The sequence below is a fragment of the Chinchilla lanigera genome, unplaced genomic scaffold, assembly GCF_000276665.1.
Source record: "Chinchilla lanigera isolate Chin_1 unplaced genomic scaffold, ChiLan1.0 scaffold00104, whole genome shotgun sequence".
Taxonomy (NCBI): Eukaryota; Metazoa; Chordata; class Mammalia; order Rodentia; family Chinchillidae; genus Chinchilla; species Chinchilla lanigera.
In genome coordinates this window covers 6,036,782-6,050,267 of record NW_004955505.1, presented here as the reverse complement: position 1 = coordinate 6,050,267, position 13,486 = coordinate 6,036,782, and positions in this window count along the sequence as shown.

Below are 13,486 nucleotides of genomic sequence, written 5' to 3'. Positions count from 1 at the left end.
CTACTCTCACTTTCTATATTCAACTGTATCTCATTTATTCTTTCATGGACATTAGTCAAATAGAAATAAATTAAGTTCCAAACATGCCATCAGCAACAGTAGCTAAAATCATCCAGATTTCCATAGGAAACTTATCTTCAACCACAATTCTATATTAGCCACACTATCAGTCACATGGGAGACCATAAAGTTTTCTCTGCAAAGGCAGGGAAAGGACCTCACATATTTGTCTCCCCGTGATGCTTTCTGAGAAAATGGCTTGGACATGTACCCCAATAAAACAAAGAGTAAATCAAGAAAACCAGAATAGAGTTTTGAAGAACTCTAGATTAAAAGAAGGAAAACAGTGCTGTCCTGTGCCCTGAGTCATTAACTTGCAGTAGCCCTTGAGAACCTACATTGGACGGGACAAACAGAGGCTCTGAGCAATGGGTGAAGGCAAGGGAGAATCCAACTTGTCTGATGGAGATGAAAGCTAGGTATAAAAACAAAGACAACACATTCCCACTGGACTGAAGGGACTTTTTTTCTTTTTCAGTAGCACAGGTGCTATGATATCATATTATGACTTAGAGATGAAGCGGGAAAATGAGGAGGATCCCTGACAGAACACCGGACAGGGAGCTTGGAAGCAAATTTAAGTATAGCACAAATGTGCTCTCAAAGCTGAATAATTTTTACATGGGCACGATGTAAACATTGTCAACTGGTTTTCAAATTCTAGAACTGAATCACAAACAAAACAAAGAAGATAATTATCACTCTACCGTGGAATATAAATATTTTAGCAAAAGAGAGAAGGCACAGAAACAACTGAGGGATCCTTGTTCTGTCTAAAAAATGAGTGAGAAAAGAACTTTGTGATTTATGTATGTCTAGAAAAATAGAATTCTATGACACTGCTGATTTTATCATAAATTTTTATCATTGAGATATTGAATTTCATACCACATAACGAAGGAGGCATTTAATGGGTTGATGAATGGGTAAGAGAAGAAATACAAATGACAACAAATACATGAAAAAATGTTTAACATATTTGGCCATTGTAGAAATGCAAATTAAGGCTGTGAGGGTGATCTGGCTGTGACATCTTTCACCCCATCGATCGCCAGGGTTGATTCGGCTGATCTGGCTGGCTAGGTGGGTGTCCGCCTCCTCCCTCAATGATCCATGTGCATCCCTCCCGAAGCTGCGTGTTTGGTCGAAGAGGATGACCACCCCCGACAGAGGAGGACCATTCCTCGGTCAAGGGCCTACCAGTAGCTGCTCTCCCCTGCTAGAACCTCCAAACAAGCTCTCAAGGAATGCAAATTAAAACAACACTAGGGTTCTATCAGAAAGAATGGCACTTATCAAGAAGTCAAGGAATAACAAGTGCTGGCGAGACTGTGGTGAACAAGATTTCTGCATTGGTGGTGGGAATGCAAACTAGCACAATCTGTGTGGAAGCCAGTATGGAGGTTTCTCAAAGAACTGAAATTCCGTATGACCCAGCTATTCCCCTTCTGGGTATCTTCACCAAAGAGTTTAAGACATCATATTACAGTGACACATGCACACCAATATTTATAGCAGGGCAACTTATAATAGTTAAATCTTGGAAGCAGCCTATATGCTCATCAATAAACAGATGGACAAAGAAAATGTAGTATCTATACATGATGGAGTACTACTCTCTTATAAAGAAGGATAAATTCAAGACATTTGTAGAGAAGTGTGTGTATCTGGAAAATAGTATATTCAGTGAAATAAAACAATCTCACAAGCTTGAGTACTGTATGGTTGCCGGGTATGGTGGTACACATCTATAATGCCAGCACCTGAGAGGCTGAGGCAGGAGGATCACTATGAGCTCAAGGCCAGCCTGAACTATATAGTGAGATCTTGTCTCAAAAAACAAAACAAAACAAAAATACCTCTCAAGTGAGTAAAGCAAACAAAAAGAATAATAAAAGATGGACAGAAAGAAACAAGAGGATAGATCTCTTGCACATGGGAAGGATCCAGGAGACCAAGGGAACGCAGGGAAGGTTAATGAGTAGAGTGAAGATCTGCCATGTACAGGAACCTAATAATCTCAGCGAATGTAAACAGTATACGTCATAAACATGGGCTAAGATTATGAGAACCACAGAATGAAAATGAGGAGAGAGAATTTAGAGGGAGAGCAGGAGGTGGACAGGAAGGAGAATGGGACTAAAAAACATAAGCTGTGTTCTGTACATGTGCCCTCTCCCCATGATGAACACAAACATCATGTACTGCAGACATGCGCTAATAAAAGAAAAGTAAGGGAACAACTAACACTAGCACAAGAACACGAGCTTGATCATACCATGGGCTCCTGATGTGGGTGTATGTGGGGTATTGCACTTAAGAACTGTGAAGTCATTCCTCTCTGTCCTGCTTGTTCTTCAAAACAAAATGCACTGTGTGAGGAATTTGAACCCTGGCTGTCCTGTGACCAATGGATTCATCTGGTGAAGAAGCATGCTGAGGGTTTTACTGCTAAAAGAATGGAATCATTATCCGAATACGCGGTTGGTAAATGTTATTGACTGATGACAGATAAGCTAGGTAATTACTGCCTAAACTAACCCGGCATGCGTCCTGCCCATACTTTTCTAAATAAATAAATGAGTAAACTTTCTAAATAAATAAACAAACATACATGAATATTTATTTGCTGTATTGAGAATCTAATCCAGGGCCTGGTGCATGCTAGGCAAGTGTTGTACCACTGAGCTACAGTCCCAACCAACCTCTGAGCATTGATTACTGGATCAATAAGTCTTTATTGGATAAATCTAATTTGCAGAGAAACAAATAAATGCAGGTGTAACATAAAAAGGCAAGGAATTAAACATAAGTGAAAGAAATTAAGGAGAAAATTAACAATGGGAAAAAAAACCTTGAAAACCCTAGAACAAATTTATGTCATTCCTGCAGAAAGTAAGAATTGCTATTCTGTGCCTTTTTCTTTCCTTATCTTTTCTTTTTTCTTTTTGAGTAGAAAACATTTTGACCCAAGTAGATTTTAGGATGGAGGATGGTGAGGAATAGGGAATTCCAAAGTGCACGCTTGGATCGGAAAACCAAGGCTTGGACGGGAAAGGCAGAGAGAGTAGGAGGAAGGGCGAAAGTGGAGAATTCATGTGGCTTAAGGGCTACCTGAAAAATGTGTAGCTTCCAGGCACCTGGATTCTTACCACATCATAGATATTGTCCTGATGTGGGGTCAGGGGTGGGGAAGGATGGGATAGGAGAGGTACATGCCAGCAATGAGCTTTTTTTGTACCAGGAAAATCCACTTCCCTGTTGCATTGCCTTTTTCAGGAGGGAAATACCAAAGATCATGAGAGTTTATAGATACTAATTAGAGAATGCAGAAGCATGAAATCTGTTGTTTTCTTTCTGAGAACAAAGAAAAGGTCTGGACTTTCCAACAGGAATGTTTTCTTTTCCAGTTCAAGGTGGAGGACCATCTGGTACTGCCCTGGTCCCAGCGCCGACTGGCCTGGGTGTGACAGGTGAGGTCATCCCAGCCTCCACCCAGGATGGGTCTGGACGGGGAGGAAGCCTCTCGCATTGAGCTTCTTGGTTCCCACTCCAACCCCACAGCTGTGGTGTGAGTGCAGGGCCATCCCTAGGGATCCTTCTCCCTACACCCTGGGTCACACAGCCTGGAGGGTAGGTGCACGCTCTTCCCTCGGAGCCAGGATTATGTAAGCCAGGGCTCTTTATCACCACCAGGGCGTGTCTGCCACAGCTGGTGAGGAATACAATGAATAGCTTTCAAGTATTTCATTTCAAAATGTCAAATAAATACATTTTTTTTTTACTCCTTTTGTTCTGTGAGGCTTTTGAGCTTTACTGATTTTTTAAAACTTGAGAGCATACCTTTTATCCCATCAGCATCAGAAGTTAACAAGCATGTTGAACATTACTTATAAAATGAATCCACTCTTTTCTAAGACATTTTCTTTTTAACATTTTATGATTTCATTCAGTGAATTTATCTTATTTCCTATATGTTACTTTTGTGAGACATTGCATTTATTCCTATCTTCAGGGAGAGACATTGCCAGCAGTTAAAGTCTTAAGCAGAAATGAAAATGTAGCTTCTATGTGTTGATTACTCCCCTCCCCTGTGAAGAACTTGATTATGTACACATGCAGCTCAGGTAAAGGATATAAGGGATTGGTTTTTGTATTTTCAGTGCCTTAAAAATAATTCACATTATTCACAGCAGCACTGAATAAAACAACTTAAATGTCCAGGAATTGATGCATAAATCAATTAAATGCTATAGATCTACACAATGTAATATCATTCAGTGATACATGCTGCATAAAATGAGAGCATGCAAAATATTTTCAATGAAAGAATCAACACAGCAGACAACATACCACATAGGACTGTCACATCCCTGAAGACAGAAAGTAGGTTAGTGATCACCTGTATAAGAAAAAAAAAAAATAAACAAAACATTTTTTCCTTTTTCTCACGTTAAATTCATTGGGTAAGGCCCTTGTGTGTGCGCACACACACACACACACACAAATTAGCAAACAAAAGAAATACAAATTTACTTAATGTAGGTTTTACATGACTTGGGAGCCTTCATAAGAAATTGAAAGCCTGAAGAAATGGTAAAACTTGTTTTTATTACTAAGTTTGATAGGAGTCATAGGAAAGTGCTCCAGACGAGAGTGTGAACTCAGGAACAAGTTGTGGAAGTTCAGCATGGCCTTCTGGCCCTGGGTCCTCTCAGGCCCTGTCCTCTGTGGGTCGAGGATGTTAAGGAGGGGCACTCCTGGTACAGGGAGGACCTTCCACATGAGAGCCTATGGTCCCCCAGAGCAGTGCAAAGTAGGGGTCCTGTGTGCACCTGCATTTCTCAAGTGCCCTGGGCTTAAAACATCTAGTGCAGTGTGTCCTGGATGCTGTCGTCTTGGGCTGGAGTAGAGAGGGCTGGGCCATAGTGGAAAGTGATCACTAATGTGTACAGAGGCCTGAGGGGACGACGAAGGTGTTCTAAAATTGATTGTGGCAGTTATTGTTGAACAACTCTGTGAATATACTGAAACTCACTGACTTCTGCAATGTATGTGGGTGAATTGTATGGTATATAAAATAAATCTCAGTGAAAGTGAGATAGGAGATCCTGTGTAGCATAGCTGGCTGGGGAGGTGAGCGGGACCTGTCAATCGCACCACCCCAGAACAGTGCCATATAATTCTCTGGACCTGTATGTGGAACTTCTTTTGGGCTCCAGCGAGACGTGGACAGCATAAAAGCAGACTCACGAGGAGCCCACCATCATGACTCGTAGGCCCAGGGTATACTTTTACTTTTGCTCTTTTTCTTTTTTCCTCTCTCTGTTCAGCCCAAATTCACTCTATAGAGCTAGTTCTTTCCTTGGCCCTTCATCCCCTACTTCTCAAATAAACTTTTGGCACATTTTTGGTTTGTCTTGTCCAATTCTTTGTTGGAGGCCAGAAGGACCTGGAATATGTTTAAATGGTGAGCCATCTCTAAAGGATCGACCCAGTAACAAATATTGTTATTAAAATGCTCCATAGCAGGGTGTGGTGACGCATGCTTATAATCCGAGGTGGTGGATTGCCGTGAGTTTAAGGCCAGCCTGAACTACCAGCGAGACCTTGTCTCAAAAAACAAAAAAACAATCAAACAAACCAGAAAAGCCCTCCAGCCTCTTGAAACAAATTGTTTGCAGGGGAGGAAAGTATTGGAAGCTTGGGCCCTGTGTGGAGGGGCCTCAGGGTTGGACTCCTGAGGTCTTTTTGCAGATCGTTAAGTGGCAGCACTTGTGAACTCAAGGAACTTTGACTGACAGCAGTAATCCTCAGGGTCAAGTCATCTGGCAGCGCTGTGCTGTTGTCACCGGTAATAGTAAGTATGGTCTCCTGCTGAGAAGCTCCATTCTGGCCCCACAGGAAGCAGAGCTTCCTCGCTGTAGAGAACCAGGGGCTTCATGCTGTGAGCCTGCGTCCTCTGCCCCTGTGACTCCCAAAGCCTCTCGCTGAGCTCGGCGCACTGGGCCTCTTGCTTTGAAGAAAGACTTTGGCAGTGACAAAGTCCCTCCAAGACTGCTGTACCGCTCCCGCCCTGACTCAGTGAGATCTGCTTCTGCCGGTCACTCAGTGCCCGACAGCAGAGACCAGGGCAGTGGCTGCCAGTCCTCCCTTCTGGATACTTTGGCCAATGGGAGCTCCCACGCTGGACCAAGAGGGGGCTTGAGAGAGGACGGAGAGTGCTCTGGAAGGTGCCCTTTAACTGGAACGGGCGTCAAGCCCTGCACTCTAGGGGCCATGGGCTGTTCTGTGTGCCGCCCTGGAGAGGTCTTCAGTCAGGCATTCCGGCCTTCCGTCGCTTGTCCACTTGAGGTTAGCTGAACACTTACTTACTACCCTGCAGCCCAAAGGCCCCCACTAGGCACCCTCTCCCGAAGTTTCTGTCACCTTCCAGTGTGCCAAGCTGGGGACAAAGCTTGGCCTTCAGGGATATTCTGCTCCACACTATAGTACCTATATAGAAAAAGTAATCATTAAAGCTAATATTTGAATATGAAATTAATCTACACAAAGACAGGGAATTTTATAAGATATCCATGACTGGATGTGAGGCCGCAGACAGACAACAGGATTTTACAAAAACACTGCACAGATGAATCTAACATGCAGTCCAAGCTAAAATGCTATTGCTTTTAACAATTTATCAGAAAGGAGAGGAATAATATAGCTACAATTGCTACACGACCTGAAAGCAAATGTGGGCTATGCAGCTTAACAGAAAAGTATTTTCTGACTTGTAAAATTCTTTAAGTGAGAACAGTTTTTCTGGGCAATTTATTTAAATCAGTAGTTCTCATTCAGATTTTTGACTTATTATTACTGGCAATTTGGACAATTTTGACAATTATTATTGAGGTTCTAAAGAGTGTGTGCCTCTGTGTGTCTTAACTCTGGATGTTTATTGCATTAATGTGCTAGAGAAAAATATGAAGAGAAAATTTTCTATTATTTCACTTAAAATAACATTAATAATCCCATGACATATTAATAGCAATTGCATAGTTTTATGAACAATAGCTACACAGTCATATGTATCCATGAGTTTCAGGAAAAATTAATTGTGTCTGTATGGGACATATCATTATTCCCTGAATAATACAGTATAATAACAATTTGCATAGTATTTGTATTACAGTAGGTATTAAAAATGCTCTAGAGATTACCTACAGTACAGAGGACAAAGTGTGTATGTGATATAAATACTATGCTCTGTTATATAAGGGACCTGAACCTTCTTGAATTTTGGCATCTGAGGGGGCTTCTACAATAAATCCTCATGATCACTAAAAAACAACTCAATTTTCAAAACAAATCAGGTTAGTGGAGGACAGGAACTCTCTCACATTCTTGCAAATCTCTTCAGAGTCCAGCTTAATTGGAGACAGCTGGATGCTCAGGTCCGCCCTGCACTGGGTCTGCTGTGATCTCTCCCATCACAGAGCCTCCAAACTTCATGGGGTCCCATGAGAGGATGAGTGTGGATGACATCCTAGGGTCACTGTGAAAATAGTGGAGTGTTGGTCCTCAACAGAAGTGTCTCAGACATCCTTTGCATTGGAACCTTCACCTTCATCAGCATGGCAGTCCTGTCACTTAACAGCAAGTCAGGAGGCTGAGGCCTGGGAGGGGAGAGACCTGTCCAGAGCAGCCTGGCAGCGGAGCAGGGCTGGGGCCCAGTGCCGGGCTGCCAGCGGGAGCCCCGCCACTACACATGGCCCCGCTCAGCAGTTCACACAGCTCTCAACAGTCGTCTCACTTCTCCACTCGCCTACTGTTGATGTTGGTAGGAGATTGTTCCCCGTAGACTTATTTGAAGAACTTAACAAACTCATGAGTAGTTACTCTTAATTTTCTCCAAATGTCTCAAGGCAACTTTCTGACTAATTCTTTTGGATTAATAAGAAGCATTTTAGAGTTTCAATAGTTATCAAATGACTTTTCTCATCCCTACAAATTGTAAATCATTGAAAATGATCATAATACTGGCAATAAAAACTTAATTTTAAAAACTTCTTTTATTTTGGACACATTATGTTTTACTTTAAAACTAATAAACTTTGTTTTACTTGAAAAGATTATTGTTCAATGAAGCACAAAGATTTTAGAATCACTAGATTCACAGTAAATTTTTTTATGCAGGAATTCTAATAACATTTTTAAAACCACAAATATACAGTTATGAAAGCAATGGATTCTATTCTAGGCAAAATCAGGCTCTTATTATATTGTTCCTTCTTATAAAACCAATATTGTTTCCCATTAACCACCAGCGTAAATCCATGCACTTATATTTTATTAAAACTGAACCAAAAAGTCCAAATCAAATCATCTAAATGGCATGTAGATCTATGTTGTTGTGTTATTGCTTATATGTTTGTTTCATTTTTGCCTTTTTACTAGATTTCACTAGAAAAGAGCTGTGACCCCTATTGTATTAACAGCTAACAACATGCCTTGTAGCATATGCTTTGTCCTTACTTTTTATGAGATCAAACTATAACTATTCAGGCTGGAAGAACTTGAACTGTAGAAGAAATAGTGCCGTTTGTAATGTTTTTACACAAACACAAAAACTATCAAAATGTACTCAAGTACTTTTGATCTATAAACACCTTCTCTTCAATTGCTCATAAGTGAGTGTAATTGTTAAGAGAAAGCTGTGAACACAAGTTTATTTCCAAGATAAATGCAGAAAAAATAATGGAAAGCTCATTTTTAAAATTTCCATTTGTTTCTCAAGTTTTCCACTTACTCTTTTATTATTCCCTTGAGAATCCTGGAATAACTGGAAAAGACAATTAACATTTGTCTTCCCACATTTTAAACTGGATCATTTGCAGTTTAAACTGGATCTTTACAGGTTATAACAAAGTCAAGTAGCTGTTTCTGTATTATTAGCAACATTTATCTATAAATATTTGTAGATAAATATGTATTTATTCTTTCCCTATGAGTTTCAAAATTTGCTGGGGACCATAAATTCACAATGGCTAGTTTTACCTCCATTCCTAAAGGGATACATAGACGCTTGGGATTATTAGTATCACCCTTTTGAGGTTTTCCATTATCTCATTAGGAGTAGGCCATCCTCTCCAACCCACTAACATTAAGACCACTAAGAGTAAGGCTAAGGCTAAGGCTAAGGCTAAGACTAAGACTAAGACTAAGACTAAGACTAAGACTAAGACTAAGTCTAAGACTAAGGCTGCTAAGATTAAAGAGGCTCCAGGGCAAAATCCTCATTATTTTAAGATCACCATTTCCCTCTAAGTCATCCAGTATTCCCTCCTACTATTGTGTGCACCCTGTAAAAATTGGCTAGTTTGGAATGTCATCACTTTTGCCCATTGTGAGGCTTCGACCTCCCAGCCCCCCAGTCATGCATTACTAAATTTGTCTCTATTTCTTATTTCATCTTTTCAGTCTATCTCTCATGCAGGTGGTTGGAGATCCTGGCCAGGTCCTGATAAAAATTAAATTTTCTTTCTTGCAAATTTAGGGACAGAAGTTAATATTTTCACATAGACTTCTCATTCTGATACTATATAGTAGATTCTCAAGTTATGACCAGCCTCACATATGAGCAACTTGGGTTACAACTGGAATTTTAGGTTTAATTTATGATCAAAATTTTGAGTTATGACCCAAATGCCAGCCACTTGTGGAGCTGTAAAGACTCATAATGCCAGAAAAGCATATGTTAATATCAGTCTGAGCCCCGATGCAAGTGTTTATGGACATGATTTTGGTCAGTGCTTTATATAATTGCTACAATTGCTACATCAAAATGGCCCCCAAAATCTACAAAAGAAGCCAAGGAAGGAAGAAAGGGAAGATAAAGAAAGAAATTACAACTGAGAAGCAGAAGGAAATTGTGGAGAAATGTGAGAGTCGTGTTTGTGTGACTGATCTCACTGTTACATACAACATGTCAAAATCCACCATCTTGGCAATCTTACAGAGAAAAGGCTTGTGTAAGGAAGCTAGCGTTGCTAAACGTGTAACTCAAATTAGTAAGACATGATCAACAGTGTTAGATGAGGTAGAAAGATCATGATGAGTGTGGATAAATGAAAGGCAAGATGGCAGGTCACAACCTATCTGAGTGTATAATTTGTGAAAAAGCTAGGGCTATAAATGCAAGTATCATAAGGAATGATCCATCAATGAGTGATAACAGTGAAGCATTTTGTGCCAATAAGGTGTGGTTTCATAATTTTAAAGCTAGAACTGGTGTTCATAAGATAACTAGACATGGTAAAGCAGCCAGTGCTGATAAAAGGGCTGCTGAAAATTACATATTCCACTTTGAAATGATGACAGAGAAATGGCGTTTGCTCATATTTTTCAACTCTAGCCTTTTCTGGAAGAAAATCCCCAGGAGAACATACATTACCCAGGAAGAGAAGAAAATGCCAGGCCACAAGCCAGTGAAGGACAGGCTAGCTTTCTTGCTATGTGTCACTGTGAGTGGTGACCTCAAGATAAAGGCTATCTTGGTTTATTACTCCAAGACCCCTAGACTGTTCAGAAAACATAAAGTCGTGAAGAATAGGATAGGGGTCATGTGTAGATCTAATACAAAAGCCTGAGTAAGAAGAGTACAGTACATTTTCCAGAGTGGATCAGGGAAGCTTTTTGTCCTACTGTTAAGAAATATCTAGAGGACAAAGGTTTATCACTCAAGGCTCTCCTCATCATGGACAATGCTCCTGCTCACCCACAAGATTTGGAAGAGTTGGCTGAAGAATTTTCATGGCTCTTGTTGAGTTCCTTCCACCCTAATACAACTCCTCTACTGCAAGTTATGGACCAGCAGGTTATAGCTAACTTTAAAAAGCTATAATCAAGGAACTGTTCCTGAAGTGCTTCCAGATGGTTTCAGACACACTCAAAGAGTTCTAGAAGGAACAATACAGCATCCCTTGCTGTGTGGAGTTGAGAGGTCCTGGGCTAATGTTTCCCTAATGACACTGAGATCTGCCTGGAAGAAAGCATGGCCTAAAATTATACAGGAGAGAGATTTTTGAAGGCTGTGTAGAGGAGCTCTAGCCTTCAATTGACCGTGTGGTCGATGACACTGTTCCTATAGAAGACTACATAGACTTGCAAGTGGACAGTATTGATGTTGAGGAACTGGTGGAGGAACACTCAAAGGAGTTGTCTACAGAGGAGCTTCAACACCTTCTGGCTGAGCAACAGAGAATAGCAGCTGAGGAGCTTTCTGAAGAGGAGGGGGAGTATAAATAATCAGTGCAGCAAAGTTCTTCTTTTGCAATAAAGTAAATCCTGAAAAAATGGACGGAGCTACAAACGTTTGTAGAGAAGACCCACCCAGAAAGAGAAAACCAATCACTGCATTCACTTACTTAATGACAATGTTGTGTCATACTACAGAATGGTGGTTAAAAAAAAAGACAGAAGCAGACAACCTTAGACCAGATTTTAGTTGTGAAAATGTTGAGACCTAGTGAGCCAGAAGCAGGTCCTACTGGGCTACAGACTCTCCCAAGGACAGAAAGGACACCAGAAAGCCAGGTTCCTGATGTTCTTATGGAAAAGGATTCTCCTTCCAAACAACAACCAACTTCCATTTCATCCTCCCTTCCTGTAAGCCAAAGATGTCAACTCAAATGGTGAGTACAGAATGAAATTGTTGTTTCTGGTAAACTAGGCACATTTTATAACTTTTTGATGAACACACTAGGAAAATTATTGGTGTATCTAGTAAATTACACATATTATACTAATAAATTACACACATTATACAACCTGTTTTTATTATGAAAGGTTAGTTAAGTACTTCAAGAGGTTTGGAATACGTTACAGGAATTTCCATACTTTTTGGAAAAAAATAAGACTTGACTTACAACCAACTTGAGTTACAAGCAGACCTCATGAACGAGTTGAGTTCGTAAGTCAAGAGTGCACTGCATTATGCTTTGACAATAACCCAATAGAGACTGATAGCACTGTAAGAGCTAAAGAAATATTCTGACATTGCGTCTTCAGTAACGTTCTGGAAAATGAGGTGTATAGTCTGAAGCGTTTTTCAATTTCCCCTCTGTTGGAAACTTAATCACCAATGCAACAATGTTGGGGGCTGGGGTCTGATAAGAGGAGGTCAGGTGGGGAAGTCTCACTCTGGGGAATGGGGCATGCTACCCTATGGGATGGGGTCCCCATCAGTGTGTGGTTGTCAGACAGCCCCATCTACTCTGCTACCCTCTGCTTTTGTGTTATCTTGCTCTCCCACCATCTGCTGTGGAGAGAGGGAGCACGAAGACCCTGGACAGCTAGTTGTCAGTGCCAGGCTTTGACTTCCCAGCCTCCAGACCAAGCCCAGTAAACTCCTATTGTTTATAAGTTACCCAGCCTCAAGTGCACTGTTGTAGCTGCAGAAAATAGACTAAGATAGTGGACATCATCAATTTCAAAATAAACAAGCCTGCAAGAATTTAGTCATCACTGTCCTTTTAAGAGTAGTCAGGTTTCCCAGACATCTTTAGGGAAAACGTTAAAGTTTTGTCAATAATTTTTTGATAAAACCCTGCATTTATCAATAATTTTTAAATGATTTTGGTGTTTCATTTAGTATAAATATAAAACACACTCAAATATTTTGTCACCTAATAAAATAACAAATACAATTTTAGAGTATATACAGTATATACTATCTAGTTCTCACTAGTGTACCATTGCAAAGAACTCAGTTGAAAAAGAGAGCTCCTGAGCTTTTACTTTTCTTTCTTAAATTCAGCATTTTAGTGGCTATGGTACTGATCTCAGCAACAGGTCTGCTGCTTCTCACTTCAGAAAGGCTGTCCTTCACTTGCCATGATGGTATATTCATTCCATGATATTTATGGAGATCTCTTACCAAGATAAAACCTCATTTATATTGGTTATAAATTAATCTGATAAGGTAGTAAATCATGGTGTTTTCCAAGTCCTTGTTGTCAAATTATTGGCATTTCTATAATATCTTTCTTACGTAATGATTTCATTTTTTTGTTGGAGCACTAAAAAATTCCCAATGGAATTGGAAATTTACTTACAGGGCACTTCATAGATTGGATGTCATGGCTAGGCTTGATGGCAAGATAGTGTTTGGTTTCCTGTGCCACAACTTGGCTTTTAATAGAAATAAATTTTAGATGAAGTATCTCCACTGAACTTTTCAGATAAAAAGCTGAAGGTGAATTGTATTTGTTGGTTGTCACATGTAAAGCCTAAATAGATTTCAGCCACACAACTCAGTTTGTTTCCTTACTAATTTGAATGCAAATATCATCTGAGGGCTAGCACATATCTTTTAAAAAGGATATTTCTTTTTCAAGGCCACATTTAAAGTAGATTTAAAATTTCAAACTGACAATGTAAA